Raw genomic sequence first — 23,911 nt, 5'->3', positions numbered from 1 at the left:
TTCATTAGATTACAGCTCAGCATGCAGTTCCAATCCTGGAGAACTAGACACAGTGAAGTCAGCTGTCGTTACTGTATCACATAATACATGCATCATCTAGTTTGTCTTTGTACTCTGTCCGATTTACAGACAATAATTAGACAAGGAATGACATGTAGCCTTGGCAATGTCATACCAAAGGTCATCACAAGATGGGACTCAATGTCCCTGCCTTGACAAACCAAGGACTGGTCAGCTCTGACTCTGAGAGAGTACATATCCATGTTAAACTGCTGCTTGGATTCTCAATGGGCTAGTTCTAACAGACGGGCAGATTGAAAAGCAGATTTTTATCGTAATATTGTGGCAAATGTCAATGCAAACATCAATACAATTGCAAACAGTATGGTAACACCATCTACATATACAAGTGATTGGCATATTATTTTACAATTTTGCAATCAGTATAACTGTACACGAGTGTTTGTTACGGCAAGCCTTAAGTCACTCTTGTAAACTCCTCAAAATTTCAGTAAGAAAACTGGTCTGGTAACTCTCAAAAGTTACCAGACCGACTGGAAAGTTGCCAGTACAGAATGTTCGGGATTAAGAAAAATAAGAAGGTAAGTAAGTGCAGGGAAACTGCCTAATGTTTTCACATCTGTTTCAGTCAAGGCTTTACTTGTTAAACCCAGTCAGATTCATCCAAGACCATTTGGTTGCAGAACAGACCGTCCCAGACAGTCGGGCAGGTGGGGGTTTGCAATGTTGCTTAAGTCCATAACCCATGGGCAGTTCACCATCCTTTAGCCTTCGTCACCACTCAACCCTTTCCATAACCTCCAAGGTGACTCGTCCCTTCTCGATGCTTAAGTGCAAAAATACAACAAACCAATCAGAATGAGTGTAATGGATGTGGTGTTTTGATCAAAATAATCCCTTTATGACATATCATTAACAAAAAAAAAAAACTGTTTAAAAATTATATGAAAAATACACATTGTCATATTGAAAGTACAAAGAATGTAGATAAAAGAACAGTGTTGTCTACGTGAACTTATTGATCAATTTCATGTGATTGACGGCGGGCGATTCAAATACATGCCAGTGTGTTTATTGACACGGTTCTCACTGGTCAAACGGAATGATTTTCTGATGATCTTGCTGGCTTGTTGTGACGACTGTAACAACAGTTCCAACTTTCAGTTCCACTTCCAATAGTTTTAGGAAATGTAGTTATAAATTGCTATGAATTTCAAAGCAATAATACACTGAGGGAAAAACAATATGGAATCACATGCAATACACAGCTTGTGAAGGAACCTTTGGAAAAAACGGAGGAACACGCTTGCTTTCATGTGATTCCTTAAGTTTTTCCCTTTGTATATTAGATCTGTATAACTAATCAATGTTAATCTTTAACACTAGGCATATAATTCGCATCTCTGTGAATATTTAAATATGACGTTTTGGTGGTCATTCATATATTTTTCAGGGAATTCATGGAATTCCACTTGGGGTATGACAGCAAGGATATACGATTGTTCAGTTTGAGAAATATTTTAAAGTAAGTTTTTTAGTTTTTTTTATGTAGCTTTATTTATTTATTTATTTTTTAAATTATTTGTCTATTTGATAAAACAAATCTCATATGTAATAAATTATTAAACCCTTTTCAGAAATACAAATTAAAATACAATGACCATGTGGTAATAATTACATCAGAACATGATTTTAACAAATGTGTTTTACTCCTTTTAAGGTATATCAAGGTCTAATTTTCTTATTTAAAAAAGTAAAAACAAAAAGAGCAATAAAATGTAGGAGTGCTTCGGTGATCATTAGAAACATTGGAATCAAACAGGGATGGAGTTATTATTGCTGTTTGAAGTAGTTCTGATGTTCTTATGCCAATATGAAACCCTTTGCAAGGGGCACATGAAGTCCGAATTAGGAAGCCTATATGTAATGATAACTTAGTTAACTTCTGCCGGGACCAACAATTCGGACCAAATTATATGGAAAACCGAGTTACTTAGGTCCGAGTAAGACAGCTTCCACTGTATATCAGAAAAGATACTCTTTATATACAGAACATCTATCAAAAGTAAGACAAATTAGGTACATATAAACAATGCATACATTTCAGTCACTTTCAAGTAGATGAGGTCTCTACTACCTTTCTGTCAAAACCACAGCATATCAAAAGACATTGGTGAACAACGTAGTGAGAATGGATTGAACACTAATGAAAAGAACAATTTCCTGCCATCTTGCCAAAGTTTCTAGCTTGAAGACTGGAGATGTCATGCTTCCTGACAATTGATAGGGAGGTCCACAGTGTGCACCATCATGTTAAAGGAGATGTTACTATCTACTGCTGCCACAATAACCTGGTAACAGTGATTGCACCAACATGAAGGTTTTCTGAAATACAGATCACGAAAGATCCTAGGGACTTGAAATTACCATTTCATTTCGGCCACCAGAGAGGATGTCCTCACAACACTGGAAACACAGGTTTCAGTGTTGCTAACATCTTATATCTTGATATATTATATATCTTGATATGGTCCTTGACAGGGTAAACTTTGAAGGCAGTCTGTATTTAGCCACTTTAATGACGACACCACTTTTGACCTTTGACTGGCTAATTACTAGTGAGTGGCAAAAGACCATGACCAGAACCCAGTCACACAGGCCTCAAGTAGCAAGATCAGTGTCTATTCTAGAACTGATAATCTAGGGGGGGATTTGTTGCCCCCTTACAAAAACAGGAGGGGGGATCTGGAAAATGTAGGGGGGAATACCTGTTTTACCGTCTTTAAAAATAGTGTGGATATATGAAAGTTATTGCAACCACCACCAGTGAAACTATTGCTTATTATATTTTGTCTACAATAGTCAAATATCATTTTGAGAGCCATTCTGAAAAACTCTTGGTTTGGGGTTTTTTTTGAGTCAGAGGGTCAGTCTCAGGGTTTTGCACGCCTTTCGATTCACACGTCTCCTTAATAGACATATCGGTCTGGGGAGACATGGCGGGCACTGTTGCTTTCTCAGTGGTATTTTGTGCAAAAACGTCAGTTATTTTCATTCTTTTGCATGGCATTATTCACGCCAAATTACCAAAAAAAGCTGTAAATGAGAATTTCGTATTCATCTGTCGCCTGCAACTTCAAGTGATAATATTGTCTGACTTCGAAAACGAAGCTAAAACGAAGTGATGTTCTAAAAAAGATCGACGAAACTATGTTTTGCAAGTGCTGCACACAAGCACTATATTCAGAGTTCATAGTCTAACGTTGTCAATTAATTAATTAATCAAATCATAACTTCATCGAGTAGTGTTATCTATTTTCATACTCATATGAATGGAATTTCGTTTCCCCAGTGCCGATAGTGGTTTTAACCAAGAGAAGCTACTCTGTTATGTTTACATGTTGTCAATCGAACTTGACTTTGTGGCCGACTGATTTAAAAAGTCATTCCTTGTCAATATGAAGCTTTTTTCGCATGTTTTTTGAAAAGTAGTTAGGGAGCAAATTACTATGCGTGACAGTTTGCGTTCTGTTGTTTTTATGAGGCATGATTTGATCATTATTAGCGCGAATCGCGCAATCGCGTGTCCCAGAATACACACTGCAAGATGGTTAGCAGATTCACTAGCAAATGCCAACACAGACCTTGATGAACACTTCAGACAAAACTTCATATGCAAAACAACAGATCAGCCACTAGCAACATAACTTTAATCAATGCCCCAAATATCTCGTTTGAAACCTCCAGCTGACACTGTCAGTTCCAAATGTATTCCTGTACTTCAATTACTCAGTAACACTCAGAAATTGGCCAACACATGATGCTTATCTCCTGACTGATTTGTAAACTGTGTTCATTATGCAATTGCTAACTTCAGCATATTTCTTTCATGTTTTACAACTGATTCTTCCATGGACAACAAATAAATTTTCAGTTTCATTAATTCACTATTATGGTATCATGTAATTGTACCTGCAGATATTAGCATCTTTGAATTAACATCCATAACCATATCACATGGCAATACTTCTCGACAGTTTTTTAAGTATGGAACAAACACAATCGTGGCCTCTTAGTGTCCTTCTGTCATGATAGTGAAAGAATATGTTGACATATTACAGTGAAACTACAACACAACAGGACACATAACGAGTTAGGGTATGACATGTTGTATATACCTGTCCATTCTCTAGGTTTATATATAGAATAAACATTTTCTATTTCAGATGTTTGTGTTGAAATATATTATGTTCAAAGATCACATGCAATCAAAAACACAAACATAATTAAAACAATATTATCACTTTTTCATGGCATATAATATATGTTGTGGATTGTGAAAAAACAAAAAAGCAAAATTATAAGTGAACAATCACTTATCAAGAGTGCAATATTTTGTACTTGTACCTCGAAACGAAGCACTCCGGAGGCCGAACCCAGTCAGAGTAGGTAGGTGTGTATATAAGAATCCATACCAAAATGTCACATTATATGCAATAGAAGACGTTGTTATCAATAAAGAATATATACAGAGAAGTTAGGTTTTGTAAATACATGCTCTTCATTTGCATTCAATCTAATAAACAAATACTGAGATGGGGAACTACTGCGTGGCTGGAAACTGATTCATTGAAGTACAAAGCAGAACTTTAAACTGACAATGTGAGTTTGTACTGGTTTCCATCCAATCCAGTAATCTGAGAAAAATGGATTCAGTTTGTTTTAAACCCATAGACATAATAACATGTCATGTGTACAAATATCACAGTCTTCCAGTCTGTGTAATTACATAATGTGACAGAGACAGAACTTGGGTGCACAAGCCATAAATCAATGTATTTTGTTTATGATGTATAACCTGATAGGTGTTAAGTTCAAACTGCATGTGGTCAATGATTGAAGTTGTGTATTGCATATTGTCATCAGTAGACAGACAGGCAGATACATGGGTGTCAAGAAACAGACATTGAGTTTTGTCTGTGGCAGTGACTGCTGGTCACATTAAAGGCCACATGCAGCCTAAAAATCAAACATAATTAAAATACAATTATCAATTATTCATGATATATAATATACATTGCTGCTTGTAAAAAATAAATAAACAAAATTATATGCATACAATCGCGATTCAAAAGTGCAATATTTTGTACTTGGGCTTACTTCCCTTGAAACAAGCCTCCGGGAGACCGAATCCAGTCATAGCGGGTGGGGGTGCATTGAAGTGTAACGACAGCTTCTGATTGGCCCGTTCATTTGCTGATATGCTGAGGGCTCGTTGTGTGGACAGAAAAATGATCTGTTTGATGAGCATTTTAGAAGTATGGCGAGTCAAATGAGAGTAAAATTCTTTATGGATAACAACTTCTTTTATTGTACTTGCTGTCATTTCAGTATGGATTCATATACTATTGTCAAACAAAATCATATACACTAGAAGAAATTGTTATCCATAAAGAATGTATATAGAGATGTTGGGTTTTGTATATACATGTTCTCTGAATTTGCGTTTGAATCAATCAAAAATCATCTCTGTAGAGATTGTGAACTACTGCGTGGCTGGAAACTGTCATTCATCCAAGTACAAAGCAGGACTTGAAACTGACAAGAGTTTCTGTCAGATCCAGTCATCCCAGAAAAACTGGATGTACACATAGTTTGTTTGAAATCCACAGACATAAAAACATGTCATGTGTACAATTATATATACTATATTATACTAATAACATAATGTGACAGAGACAGGACTCAGGTGCAGGAGTCATAAATCAGTTTATTTTGTTTAAGGCGTATAGCCTGATAGGTGTTAAGTTCAAATTGCATGTGGTCAATGATTGAAGCTGTGTGCTGCATATTGTCGTTAGCAGACAGGCACGTAGACATATAGGTTTCCATAAACCAAACATTGAGCTTTCTCTGTGACAGAGGCTGCTTACCACAATCAACATGTTTTTTTTATGTAACGAGTAGATTATTTACTTGTTTGTGTACACAACCAACACTAGATTACTGCTCACGACCTCATACTCTGGGCATGCAAACTGTTTCAAGCTCCGCAAACCTATTCACTGTGCATGTGTCATGGGCGCAGCGCAGCACAGTTGTTGAAACCACTTTTTCCCCCAACGCTGGGGGAAATTTAGTGAATCATTTGGACTTTTTTTTCATCACGTTTATTTCAACTTTATAGGTTGAATTGGCATTTTTGGAGATTTGTTTCGGTAAGTGCATACTGAAAGGTATTAGAATCTGCAAAGTTGTATTTTACGTTGCATGTTACCTTTAAACATAATTTGTTATGTTTCCGAAGACATGTATTATATCATTTCAGTTTTCAAACTGAGCAACTTTTAGCAATGAAATTAGTATTTCTAAAGCTACATTTTCTTGAAATCTGCAAGTATGGGACCAGTGTATTTGTATTACCTAAGATGCTTGTAATAACAAGAAACATTTCTTGTTCTTAAAAATTGACCGTTGAGACAATCCTTGCAGGGATCACTAGCTGTGTTTGCTGAGCACCAGTTTACAATTTACATGATTCTACAGTGTCATAAAGGACAACCACAGTTTCATTTCTAACTTGGCAATGTGATACTGTAAATCATGAATTTTTTGCGTGATGATATTTTTGCGAGAAACAACCAAAAGACGTTTTTAGGTCACAATATTTTTGCAACTTGCCTGATTATCAAAACATAGTTCAGTTTAACAGTTTCAAAGCTTACTTGCATCTGAAAGTTTTATCTGAAGTAAATCCAATCATATATTAAAGTTTGCCGCTAATCTTGAACACCATTTAGTGGAGTACTTCCGCATGTATGCAATCAGTGATGTTTTCCTAAAAACAACACTTGCGCAGCCGTTGATCTCCATGCGACATGTATGAGTAATGCTAGTAATTAGTCATTCTTCGTGTTGTTGTCATTGCTTAATATATGTATTGTCTAGATCTATTGTTAATTATATGAACTGGTGAATAATAAAGTGAAGATACGACAGGTTGTTTGCTGATTATTCATAGCATTCTACCAGCAAATTGCGTAGCTCAAGTCATTCGCAATTTTCCCCAAAAATATCATGCTCGCAAAAATTTAAAGATTAACAGTATTTGATGATGAAATTATATGATACTGCTTGGCATGTAAAACAAAAAAGCATAGAAATTCTGACTTTTGTGCAAATATTTAAAAAAAAAAATATGTTGAATTCATGGCTTATTGCAATGAAATGAAAGACCGAAATTTAAGGCTCATATGTGCCCAAAATGGTTACACTGCCAGTGTCGGGACAGATTTGTGACAGACAGTCTAAATTTACTTGTTCCATACTTCCATACTTGTTCCATTTAGTATACATTGGTGTCCGGCCTGGTTAAATGCATTTTGAGCTGGTAACATTCTTAAGTTACCAGCACTGATGTCTGCCTGTGTTTTCATACAATGATAAAATTTTGTCATTTAAAATCACTTTGGAGTTCAGGACACATCTGTTTTGGACTAACACTATTTGGCACGCACAAACCAATATCTGTACCAGGACCTAAATGTCTAAAAGATTTAAAGATTGTCCACTTAAATGTCCATAGTCTCAAAGAGAAATAAGATATTTTAAGAATTGAACTAGGAGACTATGATGTAATATGCCTTATTGGCTAACTTCAGACTCGAACAACATCGATGTAGGAATAGCTGGTTTCCATCTTCCATTTTGTAAAGACTGGCACACTCGCGGCAGCGGTGTGGCAGTCTATGTGAAAGACACTATTTGAGCTTCTTTAATGAATGATTTGGATGTAGGTGGGCTTGAGGCAATGTGGATACAAATTAAATCTAAACCAAAAACCTATCTGACTGGAACAATTTATCGAGATTCTGGTGTATTAGATCCCATATGTAGTGACCATTGCCTGGTATTTCTCAGTAACAGAAGCCGTACAGAACAATAAGTCATTCAAAAGGAAAATCTATGATTATTCCTCAGCCGATGTCAATGGTATGAATGAAAGTATCAAAAGGATAAACTCGAATATGCCTTTTTCTTCACAGAACATTGATGACATTATGGAAAATTTCACCTCCTTAATATTGCATAACGTGAATGAATATATCCCAAATAAAAATGTAACAGAACTAAAGATCCGGCATGGATGAATAACGAAATCTGATCATTAAAAAGGAAACGTAATCGTATACATAAGATTGCAAAGAAATGAAACCGTCCTACTGACTGGGTTAAGTTCTGAACACTCTGCAACATAATAGTTTCAAGTGTTAGAAATGCAAAACGTGCCTCTGATGCCAAAAGTTGACGAAACTGTAATTAACGCTGATAGTCATGGTACAAAAATGTGATGGTGATTACTTAACAGTTACATAAAAACAAATCATAACAAAACATCGTTTCCATCAATTGTCAGTAATGACATTGTTTATGACAATAAACACGATATCGCTGATGTACTTCACTCGTTTTTCTCAGAGCAATCGAAAATTGCTGATCCTAACACCAATCTGACTGACATCAAACGAAATAGGTCATGCTTTGTCATCAGTTACAATAAGTAATGGAGATGTTCGAGATATTCTGTTGAGCGTAGACAAATCGACAGCCACTGGGCCTGATGGTATTTGAAATACTGTGTGAAACTTAAACTCTGACTCTCTAATGCCATTGTTAACTACGTTGTTTAACCTCTCCATTCGTAATAAAACTTTCCCTTCATCTTGGAAATTAGACTCAGAAATACCGCTTCATAAGAGAGGTGATGAACATGTGTGTTCAAATTATAGGCCTGTTGCGGTAACTAGCTGTGACGCTAAATCTGGATTTATGCCTGCATATTATACAGTAAATCAGCCAACGTATCTTTTTAACTTTATCGCTGGTGCAGTAGACCAAGGAAAGGAAATTTGAGCCGTATTTTGTGACATAAGCAAAGCCTTTGACAGAGTTTAGCATTATCCATAAACTTCAAAACGGCATACGGTATAAGGGGCACTCTCTTAGAATGGTTTGAAAGTTATCTAGATAGCAGAATGCAGAAAGTGGTAATAAATAGTTACAGATATTAAAACCGTGGAAGCTGGGTTTCCCCAAGGTTCTGATTTAGGTCCGCTTCTGTTTATCATATATATTAATGACAATGTTGACAGTATAGATAGCAACATTCACCTTTTTGCAGATGATACATTGATATATATGATAATACATGACCAGGTCACAGCAGCCGCAATTTTAAAATGAGATTTGGCAAAAATTTCAGATTGGGCTAAAAAGTGGCAAGTTAGTTTTAATCCTAGTAAAACTGAGAGTATAACATTCACTTGAAAAACGCAAAATTATGTCAGGCTGAACTTATGAACGAATAGCAAAGTTATTAAAGAAGTTGACAACCATACACATCTAGGTAAAGTGATTGTTCTTTAAAAGTTCATATAGGTGACATGATAAAAAAAATTAGTCCAATGACCAATTGCCTGAGAAGTTTGAAATACTGTTTATCTTGGAAAACTCTAAACACCTTAAATAATTCCTTTATCCTACCACTTTTTGATTACTGCAGTCATGTCTGGGATAATTGTACGAATGAACAGGCAAACTTACTGGAGAACTTGCATTTAGATGCCTTACGATCCATATGTGGCACGGTTCATGGCACAAGTCATGATAAACTATACAGGGAAACCAATTATAGCACACTGAAAGCTCTAAGCTTAAAACTTTTTATAAAATGTATTATTGCCTGACTCCAGACTATTTGAACAATCTTGTACCAGGAAGAGTATTTGAACAAAGCAACTATAATCTTAGGTATAGTACTTTTATTCAAACTATTTACTGTAGAACAAAGACATTCACAATCATTTTTACTGAGTGCGATTATGTTGTGGAAATCATTGCTTGATGGACTTGTAAATGCTGTTTCCCTCAGTCAATTTAAAACAGAACTCAACAGAGACTTATAACTACTTTGATTTGAATGTTGGAACAAGGTTTTGTCAACTCGTCCACTGTTGCCTCAAGCTCAGCTGTAGTGATCTAAATGTAGACAGATATAAGCGGCACATATTGGAAACATCCTGGTGTTCATGCAGTCATGATAATGAAGACGTTTTCCACTATCTCTTTAATTGTCAGAACTATACAAATCTAAGGTCAACTATGTATTTTTATACTCAAGGATATGATGTTAAAACAACTTTATACGGCAATAGTCCATTGAATAACATAATAAATAGTTATATTCTCAACTCAATTACACCACTTCATTTCAAAAAGTAACCGTTTTCAGTAATTATAATCTATGCATATATACTGAATGTAAGAGAAACTAGATGTAACTCGATCTTCTGCAGCAATTTATTTGGTTACAAGGCATAACCAACACCTAGCAACAGTTATTTGGTCCTACTATTGATCTTTGTTGTATGTCCAAATATTGGAACACTTCAATATACTGGAGCGGTGTTAATATAAGCTTCATGCTTGTTTACCTATCCAAATTTCAGCACATTTTGAAATAAAAATATGTTTAAACCACAATATCTATACAATGGTTACTGTAAATAATAAAATTAATGAGTCACAAATTTAATGCAAGTGTGAGGGTCTAGTCTAAAACCCATCATGAAATTAATGTGAGCTCTGTATTCTGTGTTCATAAAATATGACACCCTGAATCTCTGATGTACAATTTCTTTTCACACTTGTTTTACCAAATAACCAGAATAGAGCTTGTTAAGCAGTGAATGGGGATGAGATAACAATGTTTTGATTTCACTTCCATATTTGAGCATGTGATTGCTTGCTTGCTACTACTTGTCTTACGACAACATTCATAAACTTAATCCAGCTTGAAAAACTTCAAAGGTGAGCAAATATCACAAAATGATCCTGCATGGTTGGAGAATGTCCGGTCTGGCTGACGTGCTGGAGTGACTTTAAACAATGACCAGTGATGGTAACCAGCGATAACCGCATTTGACTTGGGATACCTTTAATGAGGAAATTACCTGAATTGCTATAATGAGTAGTGTCAACACTTCGGCTATTGTTACATACTAGCAATTTGCCAATGAATAAATTAAAAAATATCAGTTAGTGCCATGGAAATTAGAGCTCATTCATCAATTGATTTTATGAGAGAGAGATGTCTACATTGTTTTTGTATTCTGTATCATTATGATGAATACTAACCTGGAGACAATAAAGATGGCCAAAATTTTTCGGTTATGGAGTTCTCAATAGTAGACATGGTCAGACTGAAATGTATCTTCATAATAATGCAAGAACAGTACAGACACATTTTTTGTATTACTTTCAAGATTTACAGTACCACTCACTGAATTAAATTTGTGACATTATTCCATTGACTGCTTGCTTCACAACTTTTCAGCATTGGAATGATGTATACCAGTTTGAAATTAAAGACTTTGTTTTGTCATCTGAACATTTAATTTTGATAACAGAAAGGTTCCCAATACTTTGAACGTAATTTAAGTAGGGTAATATCCTCGTAACACTCCATTACTCAGGTTACTCTGAATTACTGGGATTTTACCCTCTACATATCGGAACAAGTTTCTAGAGATAATTTTGAACCACTAAGCAATGTTGCTATTGAGGAAAGGGGAAGATGCCCACGATGATGCTACTGACCATCTTCAGAGGGCAAGTATCCACTGTCAAATTCTTCATAGTACCAGAGTGACGAGGTTACGCACCAAAACCTGTCTGTAGTGGATATAGAACCAATACAGACCAGACCAAGAACTGATCAGACTTCACCCCACAACACCCTACCCCACTTTCACTGTTGTTTACGTTGTGTACATACCAAATATCACTGGAGTAGGGTTTTCTGCTGAGTTTCCAATCTTGTGTTTCCACTACAATACAATTTAAAGGGGATTTCAAGTCCACCAGCTATATTTAATATGAATAGAGTGCTGGTAATATCTCAAACTTCATGAGATCTTACCACCATGCCCAAGAAACATGAAAATGCTTTGACCAGTTCTTTCTGGAGATGTCCAACAATGGCAGAGTCACAGAATACAAAAACAGCAAATTGGTCATGAATATTACATTCAAAACTGAAAGTGGCCACTGTAATTAATTGTCATTATCATCACATGGTTAAAGCTTAGACCTATTGCTTATTAACTGAGATAGTTATTCAGTATGGATGCAGTGGCCTCTACATCACATAGGGCAAAAGCAAATAGCGTCATATGATGTTATGTTTAAACTGAAAGTTGTTACACAAACAGAGCGTTGGCATCAATTTTAAGATCGACCGTAAAGGAGTATGTGAATGGCAAAATCAAGAACAATCTATGCAGTTGCTGAAAGACATGTAAATGGAGACAATCACTTTGGGCCATTACAAAAGTTGTGAATCCAGAATTTTAAAGTTGTGAATCCAGAATTTGAGGAATCGTTATAGACATGGCTGAATGAAAGCAGAAGTCATGGCTTTCGAGTCACTGGAAAAGCTATGAAAAGAATAGCTCTATGACTTCAAAAAGAACAAAGCCAGCTGTGGATGGTCACATTGCTCAGAAAAGAGAAGAAATTCTTGATGACAAAATGATGTCAATTCTGAGATGAATTATCCAAAGGAGGCAGCATCAGACTTACCCCTATGTCACTATGTGCAATCTGAAATACAGATGAAATGTGCACTTGGATGGACACACTTGGATTCTACAACTTTGAAACTACTGGCAACAAAACAGTTTCAGTGGACAGTGCAGGACATGACCCCACTGGTTTTACTAAAAGGTGTGAGACCCTTGAAAGATGCCCAAAGTCCTGGGCCAATGAAGAGGTGATGCCATTCTTATGTGGGATTCCTTTCATGTTCACTATACACTAAGAATTAAGAAATACAGATTTCACTATCATTCTAGTAGTCTGTAATAGTAAGCCGCAGCCATGTGATGTGAGCTAGAATACACTTTCAAGGATACATACAGAAACCTCTATGATGACTGGTTGTTCTGAAAAAAAGTGGATCGAATGAAAGACAAGAAATGAAAAGCATCTGAGAAGATAACAATTCTATGCTGATACGGCAGGTAAGCATGGTAAGTACTCAAGTCCTGATTCACCAGGTCACTGATTATCTATAAAACACTGTCAAAACGTCCAAGATTATTTGCAGCTAGTAAAAGTTAATATACCACAAGCTTATCAGCTGATGTATGTTCTGATTAGTACTGATTGGTCATTTTATTTAGGTGAACGATATTCTTCAATTTTATGGCCCACCAATTTATGATGTGGCAATATGGTGATGGCAAAATGGCCATATCCATTGCTTTATTGTTTTTTCCAAATAAAAATTGTTTCAAAAGTTAGAGTTTGAACAGTTTCAATTTCATGTTGTCACTGACCATGTTTATATGTCATTAAAAACGTTCTGAAAAGTTTGAAGTTTGATCTTTTTAGGTTTTTGTTTTAGGTTTTTCGTTTGGGGGCGGTTCCTGGCCATGGGATGATGGGATTAATTAATCTGCATTGGGTGTATGTTGGTCAGTATGGTCATTAGAATGTTTTTTCTATGACATCCTGTGGTTTTCAAGATGTGACTCCAGATTAAGTGAAAGTTTTCACAGCAACTAATGATTTCAGCTCATCTAGCAAAGGCCACATTACTGAACAACCTTCACCAAGATTAACTTTCTCCAACATTACTGAACAGCCGTCTCCAAGATAACATGAGATTTATAAACATTTTGAACATATGCACTTAAGTGAATCTGAAGACTGATATATTGTGTGGTGTATAGGGTTGTCAATTACATGTATTAGCTGGTGTGTTGTTATTATTGGGGGCACTTGTCCCAGGGGGCAATTACCGGTAGCCTAGGGGGCAGTTGTCCAGGGGGCACAATGGATGGGGGGGGGGGCCGATACCCAGGGGGCAGTTGGCAAGGGGCACTTGTCCAGAGGGCAGTTAGCCTAGACCCGACAAATCTGATCTCCACAGTCTTAACAGGCATCATATTGATGCGTCTGCTCTCTAACACTTTCGTTGGTAATTTAACATTCTTTAAGAGAATGGGCAGAGGGTAGTTGGGAGGGGGTGGGGTGTGGCACTTGTCCGGGGGCAGTTAGCCTACACCCACTTTTGAGACTAAGTCCGAAACGTTTCCATGGAAATGGAGAAAATATCATAACACAAAAACCTGTAAATAGCAAATTTCACCACTTTAGGTTCTGATTGATATATCTACCAAGTTTTGCAGAAAAATTTGGAAAAACAAAAAAAAAATAAAAATGCCTAAACTCTGCAAATAGTAAAAGGCACAACTATAATTACACGATGCCATTTTAGAAAGTGGTCAAATGCAACATATGTCATATTTGGGATTTCACTTTCTCAGTAAAGTACAAATTCTAGTACTTCTTTTGGTTGAGTCCCATCCGGGATTCGAACCCGCACCCTCAGAGTCAGGCACCTAATCGCCAGCACACAAAGTCAGCCGCTTAAGCCGCTCAGCCACAGCGACTACCTAATCGCCAGCACACAAAGTCAGCCGCCTAAGCCGCTCAGCCACACTCTGAGGGTGCAGGTTCGAATCCCGGATGGGACTCAACCAAAAGAAGTACTAGAATTTGTACTTTACTGAGAAAGTGAAATCCCAAATATGACATATGTGGCACAACTATAGGTTGAAGATATTATATCTATCAAGTTTGGTCTGAAAATATTGAACGTTTCTGAGTTATCCTCCGGAAACGAAACGATTACGGACGGACGGACAGACAAGGCATCAACTATATCCCCCGGCATGTAATACAGGGGGATATAGTCAATTTTATTCAGAATTCCAAAACAAACAAAAGGCACCAGTACGCCACCAGCTCTATCTATGGGCCTAGTACTAGTATGGTGAAAATACATTGAATGGTTTTAGAGTTCTGCGACTGAAAGGAGCACAAGCACCAATTTCAGCGTACATCAAACTTGTTGCCATGTAGATGCCAAAAATATTTTATTCAGAAATCCAAAACTACCAAAAGGCATCAGTATACCACTATATCTATGTATATGCCAAGTTCGGTGAAGAAATAGTGCACAGTTTTAGAGTTCTGCTCAGGAAAAGATAAATGTGCACGGACAGAGCACATTTTAATACCCTACCCCACATTTGACTCTCATGCTTGGAATTTTTAAGAAATGAGACTCAGTACCTTTGTTGGAGTGAGTGAGTTAATACTTAACGTAACATCGGCAATATTTCAACCATATCGTGACGGGAACATATCACTTAAATGGAATAAATGTGTAATATAAAACCTGTCGACAAAGGACAGTAAAAACACTAGAATATCACAGACATGAATATAAAACCAGCATGAAAAACTAAAACATTGTAATTAAAGAAGACAATACATTATAAAACACGGGCTATAGATCGCCAACAACAGAAGGTAGGTCACCATACTAGGGACCATGGGGACTTAAAGTACCTTTGCTACCTGCATAGACCCTAGCTGGATTTACACCATCCCTTCAGCTGCTGGCGAGTGTATGAAATGCTAGCCAAATTTAAAATAACAAGAATGCTATGATTAAAAACCTGGTAGACTTAAATTTACATCAAATGTTTTTGGACTTACAACCTTCGTTGGATGGACCGTCACAATCACTACTACTACTACTACTACTACTACTACTACTACTACTACTACTACTACTACTACTACTACTACTACTACTACTACTACATATTTGTATAGCGCCGATATCCAGTTGGTTCAACTGCTCAAGGGCGCTTTGTTTTTCCCTCGATCACTGGATGTCCATCACAACAGCACATAGTATTTTCAATCTTAACTCCCTGGGGATCATAGAACTCTTGCAGCCTACCAGAATAATGAAAATCACTGTTGTTACGTAGATGAATGCACTGCTAAAAAATATATGTGTCCGAGTGGCCAGTCACACCTCATTACTAGTCACTATAATTATGCTCACAGTGCATGTTGAAAACCATGATAAAATGCTGATGTCCAAGGACAAGTTGGAGCCAAGGTCCCTTTCCTGTCTTCTTAGAGGACACATTTGACAGGATAACTGACATGTCAATATTGGACATTTAGGAAATAGGCTCCATACTGAAATGTAAGGTAAGAAATTCCTGTTTTAACAAGTTCCTGCTTATAACCTTATATTCTAACATCAAAATTATTGCCTGTATGCTGCTACAATCCTGTTGTGAAGATCAGCAACAAGATCATGTGTGCAGTCACTGGCCAAAAGTGAGTTCACAGCGGTGTGATGTCACGGAATTTCCCAAGTTTGTATCTCAGATTTAAAGCTCAATAACTAAGGACCTGTCAAATTCTAGCGGGAATATTGTCGTACAGTCTCCTGATGTATGCGAGCGAGAGACCTCTCCATATTTCCCCGACGATCCGAATTAGGTCATCTCTGCCTCTGACCTCATGAACTCGTCTTTTCAGAGTTTTCCACACATTTTCTGTTACATTCAAGTCTGGACTTAGAGCTGGCCATGGCAAAGTACGAATTCCAATGTCCTTTTTCCACTGATTGGTTCATAATGAAACATGGTATGGGGTGTTGTCCTCTTGAAATATCCATTGTCTGTTTGTGAAATGTCTAGTAATAACAGGCCACAAATGTAATAACAGCCCCAGAACATTGCACTTTCAGGTTTTCACGATAGGTGTGAACACCCAAACATTCGGGGAGTAATCTCTCATTTTTCTTCCTCCAAATGAAAACTTTCTGATCCCCTCCGATTTGCACTTGAGTCTCATCACTGAAAATAACTTGTTTCCAGTTATCTCATCCCCACTGCAGTTTAGTGCGGCAAAATCTGAGTCTCTGTTCAAGTGTGATATAGTGATTTTCTTCGAAACAAGACGTCATTTGTAGCCCTGGGCAAAAAATCGCCTCCAAACAGTTCCGGTAGAAACTGATTGAGAAATTTGTGCATTTAAACTGTCAGTAATGTCCCTCAAACTACTTTGCCGATTCCGGCTGACAAGACGAAATAACTTCCTATCACTTCCTCGTGAAGATTTCCTGGGCCGACCGCTTCTCGGTATGTTTTCACATGAACCAGTGTCGCGAAAATGTTGTAGAAATTTCTGAACTATTCTAGGGTTAATTTTGACTATTGCTGCAATTTTATAGCTCAATGTCCGTTGTTGGCATAAAGAAACAATTATTCGTTTCTGGTTGGGCATCACTTGACAGCCATGAGCAGGCATCGTGAAGCAGATGACAATAATTGTAAACAAAGGGGAAGTAACTGCTGCAACCGGTGTTAGACTGAATTTGGACCCTATAAAATATTACCACACTGAGTTTCATGACGATTTATGGTCATAAACAGATATGTGAAACAATTATTCTTCACCTGACGTCCACACCATATTCAGTGCAGTCAGTTTTGCGAACTCATTTTTGGCCACTGATTATATATACTATAAACATAAAGAGTGGGAGCACTCTAAAACTTGACAGTCTTAAAGAAAATATGCTCTAAGGTAAATGCAACTTTTTGTTAGCTTAATGGGTACCTTAAAAGACTTTTCAAACTTGCACTGAAGCTACTTATTCAATATTCATTGACTTTTTTGAGTGAAATGAAACATTGTTAAAAAAACAGCGAAAGAATGGGTGGTCAAACACAAAAGAACCATTTTTGATCCAAACACAACAGCACAGTGCATAAGGAAGACAGACTTCCTATGCTGCTTGAGGCAACTGGACACTGGCGTTTGTGAATCGATTCTGAAGGGCTTGGAGCACAACATCAGTCATCTGCCCTTGATGTTTCTCTCAGTCTTCTAGATTGAGTTCTGCCATGTACTCTGCAAGTGGCCTATAACCTGACCCTCTGTCTGTGAAGGACAGAAGGGAGACACTGGAGGAATGCGAGCCACACTTCTTATGCATTCACCATCTAGTAACCAATGCAATCGCCCTGCTTCTGTCGTGGGCACTGAACGGTTAACACTGTGGCAAGTTGAAGAAATTCTGAGGTTTTCATACTGTCTGTAGCTTTTCTAAAGGAAATGTTTCTACAAGCTGCTTGAGAAGCCTGTCTTCCACATGCACCAGGCTGTTGTGTTTGGGTGTTTGAATCTAACATGTTGCTGGTGTGTTTCAACATCCTTGTTTTTCGATATTTTTGACAATTTCATTTCACCCAAACTCGATGAATATTGAATCAGTTGCTTCACTTCAAGCCCTAAGATGCTGTTTAGAGTGCACACTAAGCACACAAAAAGTTGCATTCAACTTAGTGTATGAATGACCAAACCATGTTTGAGTGTATATATGACTGTCAAATTTTAGGGTGTTCCATACTTTTTGTTTGTAGTATATATAAAATATTTCAATCATAACTGAGCAAGGTGCCTTAAATGAAGTTATAAGAAAGAGCACAATTGAACTTTTGACTCAAAATATTATTCCTAGCATCAAACCCTATGGCACTTGCCATAGCTTCATAACATGGCATCTTTAACTCTATTGTCATGCTAAAATCACAAGTGATAGGATTGTGATACCAATACGGGATATGATAAGGTTTAGTGGGAGAACTGACAAGCACAATTTGAACACAGGCAACTAAAACACTAATAAGTGACACTGAACGAACTTGGTCCTGACTTTAATAACATAAGATTTTGGGTTTTTCTGTTTGTTTTCAGGGTTCTTTTGGAGGGGAGAGCAATGCATGGGAGGATTCTTTTTTCTTTCATTTTCTTTTCACAATCATTGCAGAAACTGAACATGAACCAGCAAGTGTTCCATACTAAATTGTCTTATTAACTATATTCACCTATCACATCAAATCAATCACATTATGCCCTTTCTCCTACAGTGTTTCTCATATCACTGTAACATGCTTCACAACATATTGTCAGGAACTGATACAAGTAACTGCCAACTTTAAGGTGTTTTTTCATTGTGTGTGAGACCCATTACTGCAATAGGTTTCATTAAAAGTCCAACCAGGCCTGTAGATCAATGATGTCGTTGTTGTATAAAAAGGGCACCTGTCTTACATCACAAACAGCCAGGAAGACAGGGAATCAAGCCCGTGCGCCGGCCTGGGTCAGCCTGTCACCGAGACGAACACCATCTCGCCACGAGCCGCGCGCTCAACTCATGCAGCACGAGCACATGTCCAGAGATCTTCCAACCAAAACAATGTTATACAGATGATCGTCCCTACCAACACTCAAGACCCAAACAACAACGATGTCGTTTGAGTGATAAGAAAGGTCATGTGAAATGACACGATTCATAACCCGAATCAATTTTGCAAATGGCTGAAGGACTATAAGAGTAAACAAAGACGATTGCTTTGTTCTCCAGTCTGACACATGTCTTGCGACTGACATTCGACACGCTGCTCACGCATGTTATATATCATGCCCAACTCTCATGCTCCACAAAACTGGTTCGTTTTAACATGAAAGCGCCGCAAGACTGTCCTGGTGGTGCCTTCCTTACCTGACAAGTCTGAAGTTCGCCTCTCTTGAAATCCTAACATAGTGCTCCTGTCTGGGAATTTTCACGGAAGATGGCGCACATGAAGATTGAGGGACCAGTTATTATTTCTACCGTTATGTTTTTTTCATGAATAGTTTCGAAGGAGTTATTTCCCTTGGACCCCTAGGAGATTAATCGCACAATTAGCCACCATTCAAGGAAAACAGTAATGACAACACAAAATTACTTTGTTTCATGGTAATTATAACGATATGATAACTTCAAATAATATTTAAACTGAAGAACATTTCCTTTCAAATACCATTCTTATCTAAGTCGAATTAGGGGTGATATTCTAATTGAGTGGTAAAAGCAGTTGCTGATGGGTTGTCCATATTGTACAAGGTTAAATTTAAAAACGGATATGTTTTACAACTTTATTTCGCACATTTGTAACAATCCCTCACATCAGACTATGATATATACAATGAGACTGGCTGAGAATGTCTATATGTTCAAATACAAATACATGGACTTCTTAGAATTCACAATGGTGTAGTACTTAGAGCTGGGTTCGCATGGAGTAGGGGCAGTGGGAGCATATTATGGGACGATCGTGAAATGGGGATTGATCTTCTGTTTTTGTACGGTAAATATATGCTTTGAACGCAGCGAAATAATATAGACGAAACGGAGTGGTGAAACGGGGATTAATTTTCTTCTGTTTTTCGTAAATATATGCTTTGGGATATGTATAAAGTATGTCGGCCATTTGAACGCAGAGAATTAATAGGAGTAATAGGCGAATATGGAGTAGTAGGCGAAAGAACCATTTTATTCAAATTCAGACAGACAGGTATAAGGAGGTATGTAAACAAGCATTTTTATTACATTGCCTTGAGTCATCTCGTTCAACGTTCTGGGACATTCAAATTCCCGTCACTATTAATGATAATGATGATCAACCAACCGTGCATTCTGACAAAGGGAAGGCTGAAATGTTTTTCTGTGTGTTATACAAATAAAGAGAAAGATGCGATGCCTTGCTATGAACTACGAAGGTTTTGTTTCTTAAACCAAATTGCAAATTCTATATCAAATATATATGACGGAATTGGTTCAATGATGATAAAAAATGTACATTGTTCACCTCAAATGTAATAGGAGATGGGTGCCATAACCTTCATAAATATGAACATTTTAACGGAATAAGAAAAACGTTTTTCCACTAAAGTTCATTACAGAGCCTTCAATATTAAATGTGATTAATTTATCTCCGACGAAAATGTGTCCACGTTAATAAGAATGTCCATGTTCCTCATTGTATCATTCATTTATATGATTACTACTGAATGTATATATATCTCTTGCAAACCTCATCATGCAACACTGAGCCCTGAATGAATAAACTTCAATTGTTTATTGTGTCACAGTCAGCTTGTGTCCCTCCTCGTTGAAAGAAGCGGATGTCAAAAGGCCTACATCAAACGGTATATGTTGTCCAAAATCTCAATTTAGTTGTACTGGCAAAGTATTTGAAACAGTCGTTTATTTTCTTGTCCAGCAGGCTTCTAGTGTGGACATTTTATCGAACTCTGTCACAATATTTGTCATACTTTTGATACTTTAGGAGTTTAGTGTATGATATTTTGTAATGTGTCATTTGAAGGTATTTGATCGTGTGTGGCACAGATATGTGTTGTGCAAATATAAAGTTTAGCGTATATCCAGGGTGACACGTTTAACTGGCTATAAACTTATATTGGTCGTCAACATCAAACTGTATATTTGGGTAGGGACGTTTTCAAATACTGGTGTGCCACATGTCCAATCCTTGGGCCTTTCTTATTTACTGGGTATCTGAGTTGGGTTGTACGCCGCTTTAGGCTATATTCCTGAAATATCACGGCGGGGATACACAAAAATGGGCTTCACACTTTGTACTGGCTGCCGAGTACTTATCCCCATATTTTAGCAATATTCACAAAATTACTCCGTCGTTTGTTAAATTAATGAAACAGAAATAATTATGCTTCTTAAGTAGCTAATGAACGATGTGGCCAGCCCGTTCACCTGTCCGTTTTTGTTTTTTGTTTTTGGTTTTGTTTTGTTTTTATAACACGGCGGAAGGGAATAATGACAATTTTACATTTATAGATATTTTTCTCACAACTAAATGTTACAGACAACGCTATTTCAGAATTTCTCATATCATTCGCGAAATCAATAATTCAAAGTTACTTTATGATTTTCTTTCATGTTACCATGAAGAATTTTCATTTTCAGTCCTTTATTGTCAAATATCGGCGAAAGAAAACGTCGGAATTTTACATAACCCGAACTGTTGTATTGGTGATAAAAGTCAAGCGGCGATAATTGTTCGGCAGTCAGTTCTCATGCAGGGAATCGAACCCGGGCCATCGAACTAGCGAGCGGACGCTTTGTCCACCAGGCTACAGGCTACTCCACGGACTTACCAACATGATTGCCCTTCCGGAACTGGCACTTTCGTCCACATTGACATAGAAATGGCTTCTTTCTAATTGTTCTGGAATGTTTGTTTAACAAATAATCATTTATAGATTAGATTAGTTCCATAGTAAAGTTTCCTTTTCTTTTTATACAGAAACTCATCGTTACCTTTAAAAGCAGGTTGTTTTGAAAATGGGTAATATCTAAGCAAAACTATCTGATACTTCCGATTGTTTCAATAGCATGTATCATCACCCGTCTTCACTTGTGCCTTTTGCGTGACACCCATGTAGCTCTATGTTGCATTTGTAACCTAAAGACCCGCTGACCAGTAGGGTATATTCATTTTGTCTGCTCGATAATCTGTCATACAGACTCTGAAACAAATATATCCATGAAACCCCACACAAGTCTAGAACGTGTCACAATTTCTATGTTTCAACAGTTTCTGAAGAAAATGAAGAAGGTCTCCGGGCTCCTTTTCACCATATTTCATATTGAAATGTAGGAACCGTTTTTTTCTGCCAAACATGTTCATTTCAGAGCCAAGTTGTTGGTCTTCCTGGTCCCGAGTTCACTGTATTTCACCCTGTGCCGGTGTTCAGCCTCTGGGTGTGTTCTTCACGACTTATGTATTCTGGGTACTTTTGTCAAACAAATGTTATAAGTTATGTGTTTTGCAACAATGTTTCATCATCTGTACCTGTACATTTAGTGAGAGCCTGCGTTATGCTACATGTAAACTTTCCATTAGATTTTGACAGACGGGCCTGGAGAGAACAACACAAACCTTATTCCAGGAAAACTTGTCTCACTGTACAGATTTGGAGGTTTGGAGGAGAGTATGGTTTTCCGCCGCTTTTAGCAATATTCCAGCAATATCACGGAGGGGGGCACCAGAAATGAGCTTCACACATTGTACCCATGTAGGGAATCGAAACCGGGACTTCGACGTGACGAGCAAACGCTACCCCACCGCCCCGACAGAAGAAGGGTTTCTCCTGAATAGAACTTCATGTAAATTTTCGATCCTAAGGGAAATCAGTGACTAAACAGCAAAAGTCAATCTGGGCAAATTACGGACAGCATACCAAAGAACAAAAGAAACAAATCTCAGCTAAATTCTTGATTTCCTGATGGCTAAGTTAAGGATTTGGCTTGAACTAAAAAGAAAGAGGGTTAAGAACAATAATTTCATCAAACAATAAAATGTTCCACACTTATGAGAAACAATGATCCTTGAAGAGGCAACAAAATGCAACTTATACCAATGGGCCGGATCAGAAAAAAACATCCCACCATGGATTCCACAATGAAAGTTTTTGGAAACAGTTGTGTCCTGTGTCCGGCCACAACAAGCTCGATCAACAGCGGGGAGAGCATTTTAATAATAATGCACATTAAAAGCTAAGGTCGCCATTTGTGTGATTCATCACACCCGACTGCCTGACAAAAAGTAATTAAACATTCTATATTTAATGCGGCGCGTGTGTCATTGATTCTGCAAAGGTGATCTGACAGATCGCAACATCTCCGTCCAACATCTCCGCCCAAAGACACAATGCAGAATATTCACAGGGTGCACCTCCAGTGATATGTATTATATGGGGCAGATTGGATCTGGGGAAGGGATGGTGAGGTTGTAAGGAGCAAATTTTTGGTTCAGTAATTTTGTTGCCTGTATCACAAAGTGAACGATTTTTCCATTATCTGCCGTACTAAATGTGCTGGACTGACTACAGAAAAGCTTACCATTCTGTACCTCTTAAAAGAATTCTGAGGTCACTAGAATGATTTTAGCTTTAATCTTTAATACTGAACATAAGATGTATTCGCAAAGGCGTGTTCTGACCTCAGAACGCATTTCCATAACAAGAGGAACATTTGTATATGATTCATTTATCCCTTTGCTTTTCTGGCTGTCAT

The 23,911-nt window shown here is 37.4% G+C and overlaps 1 protein-coding gene across 1 annotated transcript in view; it reads right to left on the bottom strand.

The window, feature by feature from the left end:
- Nucleotides 1-19,619, bottom strand: part of LOC137259717 (uncharacterized) — a 30,233-nt gene extending 10,614 nt beyond the window's left edge. The window contains exon 1 of the mRNA XM_067797307.1: nucleotides 19,535-19,619. The gene's annotated coding sequence lies outside the window, so the exon portion shown is untranslated. The remainder of the gene's footprint in view (nucleotides 1-19,534) is intronic.
- Between the last annotated feature and the right edge of the window lie 4,292 nt (nucleotides 19,620-23,911).

This window comes from Haliotis asinina, chromosome 13 (assembly GCF_037392515.1).
Source record: "Haliotis asinina isolate JCU_RB_2024 chromosome 13, JCU_Hal_asi_v2, whole genome shotgun sequence".
NCBI classification, from domain to species: Eukaryota; Metazoa; Mollusca; class Gastropoda; order Lepetellida; family Haliotidae; genus Haliotis; species Haliotis asinina.
This window is presented reverse-complemented; position numbering and strand designations above follow the sequence as displayed.